The sequence below is a fragment of the Micromesistius poutassou genome (genome assembly GCF_964030765.1).
Source record: "Micromesistius poutassou genome assembly, chromosome: 11".
Classification (NCBI taxonomy): Eukaryota; Metazoa; Chordata; class Actinopteri; order Gadiformes; family Gadidae; genus Micromesistius; species Micromesistius poutassou.
The window spans coordinates 5,591,214-5,603,677 of NC_140281.1; positions in this window are offsets into that span (position 1 = coordinate 5,591,214).

Genomic DNA, 12,464 nt, shown 5'->3' on the forward strand with positions numbered 1-12,464 from the left:
CTGCACACTCACACACAGACACACACACACACACACATGCGCCGACATGCAAAAGCACACATGCACACTCACACACACACACACACACACACACACACACATGCAAATGAACACATGCAGACATGTGCACACACACACACACACACCTCGTTTTTTAAATTCAGAGGTTGGCTTCTAGCCCCGGTCAAGTGCATCGGCCGCGCAAATTTATGTAATTAGGTCACGCTCCGACTCCCCCTAGACACACCAAAGCACATCATAATGGCCATGCACAATATTAAATAAAAGTGTAACATCACCTCATAAGGAGGGGGGGAGGGGAGAATGTCACCACACAGAAATACAACAAAGTAAAAGCGCAAAAAATGTAATGCGTTAATGGCCATCATGCCTGATTGAAATTCAATGACGCTTCAGTATCTTCGGATTAATCCTGTCTTTTGTTTTTTAAATGCACAGGGATGCCAGGACTGGATAATGAGCTCATGGTCCTGAGAGACACTCATTCTCCCACATCCTCTTCCTGTTCCAACAGGCACTGTGTTAAAGAGTCACACACATGATAAAACAAAGATATATTAATCAGTCTACACAGCCCCTTATAAAGGTGCCAAGCCTATAAGTACACATACGTCTACACTTAATAATCTATTATGTCTGGCTCTACAATCCATGATCACATTCTGTTCCTACAATCAAACTCTAGGCATAAATGTATAGAAATCTACATTCAGTCCCACATACACCTAGTACACATGAAGCCATGCCAAAGTCAATTAACTCTACCCGGCTTAGCCAACACCCCCCTCCACCCTCCACCCCTCCACCCGTCCTCCCTCTCTTCTCACTCTCATGCATCTCCCCGTCTCTCCATCCCTGGATGGCTGGTGGCTCGGCCCCCTCCTCCTGGCCCTGGCTCTCCCTCTCTGTCCTCGCCCCTGGCACTCACCCCTGGCACCCGCGCCCAACAATCTCACCTAGCGTGCTACAGATTGGCCCACACGGCGTGCCCTGGCTCCATCACCACCACCATCATCATCGTGGTCGTCCTCTCCGTCTCTCTCCCCTGTTTTCAGCCCTTTTCATCCGTCTCTCTCTCCCTCTTTCTGTCTCTCGTCTGGATCTTTCTGTCTCCCTCTATTTCCATCCATCTCTTTCTCTCTCTCGTTCTCTCTGTCTCCCTCGCTTTTTCTCCCACCCTCTGTCCCTCTCTCTGTCTCCCTCTTGTTGTCCCTCTCTCTCTTTCTCTCTCTCTGTCTCTCCTCTCTCTGTCTCCCTCTCGTTGTCCCTCTCTCTCTCTCTTTCTCTCTCTGTCTCTCCACTCTCTGTCTCCCTCTCTCAGTCTCTCCTCTCTCTGTCTCCCTCTCTTCGTCTCTCCCTTTCCGTCTTCCTCTGTCCGGTCTCCAGTGTCCATTTCAAACCTATTTTTTCCATCCTCTCAAACTCTCCCTCGTTCAACATCCCTTCCCTGCTCTCTCTGGCCCCTCCACCATTGTCTGTCCTCTTTTCTGGCTGGTCCCCGGGTGACTGGCGGTGACGGACCCATCTCCCGCCTCATCACCGGGCTGGGCGGCGCAAGCGGGGCGACCGTGGGGGCCGGTGGTGTGAGTTGGTGGGCTGTGTGGTGGTGGTGGGGGGGGGGAGAGCGGCGGGGGGGGGTTGATGGTGGGCTTCACAAAGCCACTGCCACACTAAACAAAGGTTGTGCGCTCCAACATTCAGAACCGGGGCCACTCCCGACAGCTGCCTCTGCCACGCTTGCACTGACAAACTGCCAGAAAAACAGATGGTTTGTGCATTCATGACCAGTTTAGTGGAAGCCCAGGAGTCAGTGCCATTCAGGGGGAGGGCCATTTTGTCAGCCGTTCGATAATAAAGCTTTTGAGTTTTGGTCGGGGAAATTAGAAATGCATTTTTAAATTGTCCCTTAATTATTGAGGTCACCTCCTCGGCCCTCTTTGGAGACGGGGAGGGAGCATGCTCGTGTGCTCACCCTGGCTTTGTGACACATGACTGATCGGCAAAGATGGCTGCCTGCTCTCACTTTCGCCAAAACATTAACATACATTTGTCAGACGCCTCTGAAAACCAGATGCATTGGATTTCAGAGGCCAACTACTATCCAGTCCAGTGGAAAAAATGTAAATCCACTCATTTAGATTTAATCAAAAATAGCAGGTGTAAATATTATTTTAATTGAGACTGACAATTGTGAATTTACAAATCCAAGCTCAATTGGAATACAATAAATGATTAAATAGATCACCTCAGATTGTAATTTTCTTAATCGTGTATCATTGTAAATATTGTACAATATTGTGTATTGTATTTTATATATTCATTCATAAGCTCTTAAGGGTGTGATTGATGATGTTTGCACACACGCACATGCCATTACGGGCTAGTCCACACTGTACTGTTGTCAGTTCTCTCTCGCCCGCTGTCAATCAAAGTGCCACACGCACACTGCCACATTATCAATAACAAACGAGTGCCGCCCGACCCGCTGCATCCTTCAGCTCTTCCACAGTGGGCGCCATATGGCCAGACTGTGGCTTCCATCACTGACAGCTGGAAGAGGGGTGTCTGGCGGAGGGCTCTCCAGCAAGCATGCCTCATTCCTGGGTGAACTTTGCAGTGGAAATCCCTTTGTGATCTGAATACGGCGGCATCGCAGCGTTAGATACTCATGAACTCAGTGAGAGCCTGCTAATCGTCACAGACTGAGTGAGGGAGTGAGTGTTCTTCTGAGACACACTTCCTTCTCAAGACAAACAATTGTATCTTCGGAAATCTTTGAATACTCCAACAGTTTGTCAAATTCCTCTTTTGAACTTTGAAAACAACCACAGATGTTCCTATATTTCTTGGAATTTTGAATTTTGACGGATTCATAAGTGTCTGGTGTTCTGGGACACAATGCATCGCAATCCGGTCGATGGAAGTCATTGTGGTGATTGTGTTGAAACAGGAACATTGTGTCACGTGAACTAGTCAAATACTGCGGACAGCTGGAATGTGTTTCTACGGCAACCAACCAGCAAGCAACCAAGCAACCATGGCCCAGCAGGATGTGGACATCCTCCAAGTCTCCACAGGAACATCACAGAAACAGACCCAACATGTCAGCCTTGTGGTTAGCGACTTCCAGGGACATTATCAGCCAGTTAGCCTAGGCTCTGGCTATTGTGATTTCTGCAAGAAGACGTGCACTACAGCTACAAAACACAACAGGATGTGAGGGGAAGTGATCATAATCATCTGGTAAAGAAAAGAGAGATATTCAACATGCTTGATCATTACATCAGGTATTCAGATACAGAGGCGTCACGTCTCATATGATCAATAATGTCTGTTTCTAGTTCTGTATGTCATAGTCGAGTATCAAAGTCAACTGTTTCCTTTGCAGATAGTAAGGCAATGAACAAGCACAGAAGATTGCAGATATTTTCCACATTCATATTTGAAATTAGTATCTCATAATTGTCGTGACCTGTACTTCTGCGTCCACCACATTTCACAAATCCTCACAAAGTGGAGGAGAGCTTTATTACTCATGTACAGTGCTACACCCCCCCCCCCCCTATGAACTGGGAGAAATACATTTCCAGGTACAAAGAAACCACAACCAGAGTGAGACAGCCCCCTCCCAGTGCGAGCGTGTATCTGGTCATTAAAAGGAGGCTGTGCGGTCTACTTCATGGGGTCGATGAGGCGGGACACGTACAGAAGAGCAGCATCATCTTCATCATCATCATCCCCGTCAAGCACTTGGCAACATTTCGCCTGAAAAGTAATAAAGTAATTTTCAATTCAACCAGAAAGCTTCCACAAGGTGCAGTATATATCACACACACACACACACACACACACACACACACACACACACACACACACACACACACACACACACACACACACACACACACAAACAAACAATGCTGGCATGAATTAGCCAGAGCAGGGCTTAAGTGACACAGACTAAGGCTAGTGGGTTGGGGTGTCCCCTCCTGTTTGGACTGGGTCACTCTTCTCCCAGTGCCTGCGCCCTCCCACCGCATACAAGAGGGTAAGTGGGCTGAGGGAATGTGAATTAAAGATAAGGGCCCGACTGGGGCCCATTTGCTGCCTGGTTTGCCCAGAAGAGAGAGAGTTAAAAACATCTGGGTGTTCAATATTCCATTCTGTGGGTGGTTCTGATGTTGGTGACAGGTCTCTGTGAGGCAGGGAGCTGGGCAGATGTGGTCACGGAGCCAACACATTGTGTTGAGGGCTCACTCACCTCTCTTTCACTTTTGAGGTGTGAAAGAGTAAAACCCAAGATGGCCTTAAATGCGTGCAGGAGTCAAACTACAGACCAAAGGCTGGCTGAGGGGACCGGACCCTGGCACCTTCAATGAAAATCAGTCTTTGGATGATTGTTCATACCGATTCACCTCGTCAGGTATTGATTCAACTTCTAAAATGCGAAAGTTAACTATAATATAACTGCAAAATGTATTGTATTAAAGGGACACTTCACCCATTTGCATTAAGCTTTGTAACATTAGTAACCAGTCATATTTTTAAATGGTCCTGCATCATTCCTTCATTTTCCCCTGAGACAGGAGAGCTCTGTATCTACCTCTAACACTTCCTACTTTAAATGATGCAAAATGACAGATTTATGCGTCACTTAAAGCAGGAAGTGTTGGGGGGGGGGGCGGGGGGGCTCTAAAAAACTACAAGCACTAGTTCCAGTGGGTGGGACTTAGAGGTGTATGGTATATACAGTATAGAGAGTACACCTGTGTGAATTTGCGCTACTGTATGGATTTTCACATGAGCACTAAAGAAGCAATGATGTAGTACCAGAGAGAGAGAATATGTAGTACATATTCTAGAACACTCCGGGAGCTCCGGCGGGAGACCTGGAGGTCTATATCTAAATAATATAATATATAGACATCTATAATATAATATTTAATATCACGGCCAAAAGCTGTGTGCGCCTGGATGATATTATGAATAAACAACTGCATCGGGTTCTCCTACATCTTGGTCCTTCCACATCAATCTGAAGTCGAGGTTCAATCTGGACTTAAAGAGTCAAAGCCAAAGCTGCTTTCCCCAATTCCTTCTCCACCATGGCCGAGAATCAATACACTACACTTCACTACATTCCGCACCCGACTAGACCCGCTATAAATTGATATAGACGCTCGACCTGCAACCAAAGGAAAATTAGACACATTAGATGGAATGCCGGAGAATTACACTACCTGGTGTTTGGCGTGGTGCTTTAGATTGCTGTGCAAAAAAAGCACATCATCCACTGTGGACGGTTTTAGTTGACTCCTCCGCTCCGGATAACATATCCAGCTCCGGAGAAGTCTCGCTCGCAATCATAAAATCCGCGACCAACCCGTGCTGTTCAGGCGTCCAGCCTGACCTGCACCCGTGTCCGACACATTGTGCGGGTCACGCAGGACTCAGGCCGAGATAACCCCCACTACAAGTCTTTACTTGTTGTGGAAGTAGTACCAGAGACATCCAAGAACCCGACACAGTCTTTAATTCATAATATCATCCGAAGGTGCACACAGCTTTTGGCCGTGATATTCTATATTATATTATATTATACTATTACAATATATTATATATTATTATATTATTTAGATATAGAGCTCCAGGAGACCGCAAATGACAACAATCACCTTCTCCTCCTGCTCCTCCAGGGAGTGAACGCTGATTGGCATTGTGGGAGTTGTCGTCTTCAATCCACAAGCGCCAAAAAGTCACTGTCTGCCTTTTCTCGGTCAAGAAGGCACCAAATTAGAAATTTATGTTACTATTCGACTAAATATATGACGCACTTTCAATACAGATTCATGTCTCCACCGGTGAAATTCTCCTTTAAGAACTTTTGGCAAACAGAATAAATGGGCCCATGGGTTTGGATGGGTGCACAGATTTCAATTAAAGACAATGAATTTAAATATTTAAATATCCCTTCATAAAAGCCTTGTTGACATTGTTGCACATCTTGCTGACGGGTCATGTGATTAGCGCGAGCGCGACGTGTGCTACCAGCCAAGCTAACGACTCCAGCAAATGACTCTGAGCATGTCTTTAACAATTATCCAACGTAACTTGTTGTGATCCTATTAGTGGCTATGTTAGAGCAACATCGTTGCACTGGACTGGTGAAAACGAATTAACATAATCACTCGACTCATTAGCATAATTCATGGGCTAGTTTGTCTGTGTTGCTTAATGTAATGTATATGGTAAAGAGACACCGGATAGCGTGTAACATATCCCAGAGACTCCCCCCCCCCACACACACACACACACACACTCACACATACCGTCTAAACAGCACAAGAATACATACCTGAAATATCACAAACCATCCACATACGCAACCATACAAACATTTACACCCAGATATACAACCAAGTACATGTGTGCTAAACACTTGCATGCATGCACACACAAAGGCAAACACACACACAGACACACACACTTACACACACCAAGCGAGCAGCAGCCTCAACACAGTTTCCACTTATACACTGCCCTCCTCTGACTGCAGAGGGAAGTGCAAACTGGAGCTCAGCCTCTTGTTCAGGGTCTCTTCCCTCACACTCCACCACTACTCCTCCAGTATAAGTTATAACGTCTAGAAGGGTCTATTTTTTATTTTTCTGTTAATTTTCCCCCCACCAGCACCACCACCAGCACCACCAGCACCACCTCTATCAGCGGTGTCGTGTCACTAACCCCCCTTGGCAATGGCTGGTAATCATTTCTTTATTCCAGAACATCATGTGGGAGTTGTTCAGAGGCTGACTGAAGTGGGTAGTGGCTGCCAAGTGCTCCTATGATACACGCCTGATTCTGACAGGATTGAGACTCTGTCTGAAATAAATTGGACCAAAGTGTGAATGCGAGAGAAAAAAAATAAGGAAATTAATTAGTCTGCTCCGACGTGGATCTGAACTAAGAATACTTGGGTGTTTTACATGTTTCCCTGGGAAACCTCTGAGCAGTGGTGGAAATATCCTGGTGTCATAGGGAGCACCGTTCCTATAAATGATTGAATAGAGGAGATGAAATGACTTGTGCGGCGAGATGGGGGGAGATGAGATATCAGGCAGCATAACAGTTTATCGGTCCTATTCTGCACAAACCTGCTGGTGCCCACAAGTTGTCAAGGCTGCTCCCTAGACAATACGGCTGTCCCCCCGCCACACCGGAAAATATCAGTTTTATTACTATAAATAAAAAAGTAAAACCGGGATCATCCTTTATAATGATTTAAAGGGTGTATAACTTACACTATCAAACTAATGAATCCTGTGCAAGGACAACCACATGCAGTATGAGCATCTAAGCAGAAAGTAATTAGACGGCAGGAGAGCCTAATCAGGCTCTGTGAGTGACATGGGCTTCAGCTATGATGTAGAGTACTGCCCTGTCAGGGTGATTTCTCACCCATCACTAGCTCGCCCAACAACCCTGGTCTCTGTTGTGGTGGCCCCTCTCTCTATAGCAGTAACACACACACACACACACACACACACACACACACACACACACACACACACACACACACACCCACACACACACACACCCTTCCCAATGAATACCTCCTGGTAAAACCGTGACCTGCAGCGAAGGATCCCCGACCTGTAATGCAGATCCACCCCTCTGTAGGTGTAACACACACACACACACACACACACACACACACACACACACACACACACACACACACACACACACACACACACATACACACACACTCCGCACACACTGGCACTCCGTAAAGAAGCCACCCTTCCACCCTTTCACGCCCACACCTCCGCCCTCCTAGACGGGACAAGGATAGGAGCGGGCGGAGACACACCCCCTATCTGGACTGAGGAGTGTGTCCTGGGACCACTCGGGGTCAGAGTGGTGTGAGCAACGTCACTGGATAGAAACGCACGGTACATTTAGTTTGTTGGTGAAGAATCTCAAACTGGTGGAGAAACGAGAAACCTGAGCTTCTGGGCTCCAAGATGTGGAACCCCTACCTGCTCATCATCAACACTTCATTAGGATCACAGTCATGCTGGATTAAATCATCTGCTCAATGACTCAACTAGGACTATAAATACCGGGTAGTACCACAAGATGACATCACCCCCCTCATTTTCCCCTGGCTAGAGCCAGAGATTCCCCCAACTAGTCTTAACCCTACTTTATCACTGCAGGACTTTGACACTTGATTTACAAATAGTGAGCATCATCACCATCATCGTCATCATCCCAATCATCATCAACATCATCATCATCTTAGCCTACAAGGTCTAGAGCAGGCTTAGACCAGAACTCAGGGCCTGGCCGCGCCCCCCCAGACACCAGGGAGAGGTTATAATAGGCCTTGTCTGTACAGTTACCAAATGACTACTGCTTGGTTAGCTGTAAGCTCCATTCTGGGACAGCCGGTTCCCACATTTAATTAAAATGCCATTATCACCTCTCTGCAAAGCGAGCAGCCCGGCCGCTCCTGTTATCCAGATCTGTTCTTTTAATTGGTCTTAAATGGCTCATTTGCACGCTCGCCGCAATCAGTCATCTCGCAACTTCCATGCGGTGAGAAGGTAAACGACCGAGAAAAGTTCTCCAGGAATGCCGTGTGAACACGTTGTGTAAACACACTTCTAACGTCACATTGTGTTCAACACTTTAACCCTTTGTTGTTTCATTTAATTGTGTGCCACCCCTGTCAGTCTTGATATGTTACACACACACACACACGAACAAACACACACACACACACAACCTCATCAAACTTGAGGAGACCTTGTGGTGGACCTTGCAGGCAAACCGATGTTTAGGTGGCACATTAATATTCAAAAGGTGAGACTGCCAAAGCACCTTGAGCAGATGCACACTGGCACACTGCGATGGCTGAATAGGCTACAGAAGAGAGAGAGAGAGAGAGAAAGAGAGAGCGAGAGCAAAGACAGCTAATGAGATCAAAAGAAAAAAGAATGAAGGTAACACATGAAGGTGAGGTGAGTAAAGAAAATACCAAAAACCAAAGAAACAGGAGGAACAAAGGGAGGGACAGAAGGAGAGCGACGAGGGCCACAGGAGGAGAGGAGCTCTCCTTCACATCCTAGTAGCGTTCTTCCTCATAGTTAGCTCAGTGTGGCCAGGGCCCCCGGTTCCCCTGGCAGGAACTAAGTGGCTTGCTGGCATATGGTGCAACCTCCATTTGAGTGCTAAAAGCTGGATATTGTTTTTGTGGAGCAGATGTTGGCGGGCATGGCGAAAGGCACAGCTGACTGGGCTTCACAGCTGGGGAGCCTGTGAGTGTGACCCACATACAGGGGGAGCAGCGGCCCGCCAGCACGGGCCCTAATGAAGGCCGGGGCCACCGGGAGGCCCTCATTTGAATTTTGTCCCCATTTTGTCTTGACATGCATTAGGTGTAAAAAAAGAAAGTTGGAAACGTGTGGTGCTTTGGTTTGATTGGACATTGTTTGTAAAGCGTCCAATCAGAAGCAGATGGAGACCATTTGACCAATGGAATGTAGAATCATCAATGGAACTGACAAGTTGTTAATCGTTACGAATTTGCAGAGCGTGTGTGTTCAAGTCTGAAATGAAATCATAAGCGGCAACGAATAATACTGAACAACCTTATCCAAATTCTAACCTGAACATAATAATTTACTCTAAGGAGTTTCACTTGAGGTTCAACCAAGCTCTGCAATAAGAGTTTTCTTACTCAGCACACTTCCCACACGCTATACTTTCAATAGTTTAAAAGACAATACTTTTGTACTTTAATACTGGAGACATTATAATCGTATAATGCATGTTTTTCTATTTAATATGTAGCTTTTTGTGCTTTCATGATTTTGTCCTATATAATTAGTAAGTAAATGTGTTAATCAAACCCAGAAATGTACCTGGTTTTAATATAAATACATAGGCTTCACACTGAAACGACAGTCACGATGCGCACGCTCAGAACAAAAGAAAGGCGACTCGCGAGTCTCCACTGATTTCACAAACCCGCAAGAGTTCCCGATGCCAAAAAATGGACAAATGAAGATTATGCTGAGATTATACTAAGGATGCCAAAGCCATTATCCAGTCTACGTTGACAAATGTTGTGCCTCTCTGTGAGCAGATGGGACCTAGCGTTTGGTTGGGGGAACAAGAGGAGTATCCTTCACCCAGTTGGCTAGCACACAACAGGATAAACGGCTACCAGGGACTTTAGGCGCTATGATGCCGTTATGTTAGCCATGCTATGACCGCATGGCAGGCCACGCCAAAGGTACGGATGTGAGCCGGTGTTACAGTCACCAGAATTTGACAATACCTAAAAATGATCAATAAATAAACTGGTTTCTTTTGCAGTTTTACTTTATCTCCGTGCTCAATCTGTGAGTCAATGCTAGATGCTCAATCTGTTTGGGAGAGCACTTTGGCTTGGGCTACTTAAAGCTCAGTGGTTTAAATGCTGTATGTCTCGGTGTGGTGGAAAACAAACCTGACCAGAGGCTGCAATAAACACTTTGTCCCTCCCTGGTGAACAGGAGTGGAATGGCCTGTCATTCAGCTGGGTCACGCAGAGCACAGACACTACTTAAAAAGTAATTTGGAGAATTAAGATGCCCTTAGTTGGCTCTGAGAGAGGAGAAAAAAAAGATATGCTAAATCAACCGCCAACAGAAAAAAAGGGACACTTGACGGTCATGAGGCAACAGTGGCTACCCGTAGCGCTGACCGCCTTGTTCCGCGGCTTTGAATATACAAGGGCCAGGCTTATATGAGACTGGTCGGGCTGGTTAATTAACCAGACTGTCGAGTAGGAGAGGCTCAGGCCCTTGGGACGACAAAGAGTGAGACATTGAGAATGAGGTCAAACATTACAGAGTGTAGCCTTCCTGCCCGTCTGGCTAGCACGAGTCCAAAGTCTACCGCCGTGGGATTCACAGACACAACTACAAGCTGCAGAGAGAGAACAGAGAGATGGAGTGTTCGTTTTCACAGCAACAACAACCGTGTTTTTTTTCCATATTTTACAATACAGATGTCCCGTGTGAAGGGTGTCCCTGGGCAGGCAGAGCCCATCAGGCGTCACCTGCAGCTATGTGTGGTGAGGCGTGCTGCTGCCCGTTATGACACCTGACAGAGGAGACAGAGACGAGCCGCTGCAAAATGAATCAAGGCAGGACTGTGTGTTGTAACTGCTGCACCATTACTTTGAACATGGATCCTGATGCTGTCACCGATAACTATACACTGTCCTACTAATAGGTCTATACTATACTGTTAGGTCTATACGCAACACTAAATGAAGTCCAAATTCAGTTGACATAGGCTTAGATTCTCTGAAGACTGTTTGGAAATGATGAGCCATCATGGGCAGTATTTAATAAACTATTCAATTACAAAACTCCTGTTACCTGCTTGTCGCCCCCGACCCGGAGCTGCTCCCTGCATAATGCAAAAGGGGAAGGCATTAGTACAGCAGAGTGGTGGGGGGGTCTTATACGCAGAGCCCTGGGGGCTTGCGTACCTCTGTGACACAGGTTAGGTCAAGATGCATCACTTAACCTGCACCTAGGAGACCATTTTGTAGACACACACACACACACACACACACACACAAGCACAGACACACACACACCTGCACATCCAGCTTACCGGAGATGCTGTTGCTAAGACAGGGTATGGTGGTGCTGGTGGTGGTGGTGGTGGTGCTGGTGGTGCTGGTGGTGGTGGTGGTGGTGGTGGTGGTGGTGGTGGTGCTGGTGGTGGTGGTGGTGGTGGTGCTGGTGGTGCTGGTGGTGCTGGTGGTGGTGCTGGTGGTGGTGGTGGTGGTGGTGGTGGTGGTGGTGGTGGTGCTGGTGATGGTGGTGCTGGTGGATGAGAAGCGGTCGTTCTGACAGGAGTTATGAATACAGATCAGAAGTCCTAAGTGACAGGCTGGTGGCTGCAGGATGCCCTGGGGCCTGTGGGGACCGGGTAGATGATCTGACAGGGACCCCGAGCTCTGCTACTGCAGGTGAGCAGGGGGACACCTGGCCTGCAGCTGCTCCCACTGCACCGCTGGGAGTGTGCATGCGCCTGTGTGTGTGTGTGTGTGTGTGTGTGTGTGTGTGTGTGTATGTGTGTGTGTGTGTGTGTGTGTGTGTGTGTGTGTGTGTGTGTGTGTGTTTGTGTTTGTGTGTTTGTGTTGGCATGTGTGTGTCATTCCCAGAAATTACAAATCTAGACAAAAGATTAAATCTTGTAATTTAAATATATCATATAAAATATAAACCATAATATTCTGGAAACTACAATATAATTTACTACTATCCAATCTTGAAAACATTCAGAGAGCAAAAAAACGCACATGCTCTGGTAAAAAACATAAATATCAAATATATACTCATATTAAATCGAATTCATTTAGTATTTTC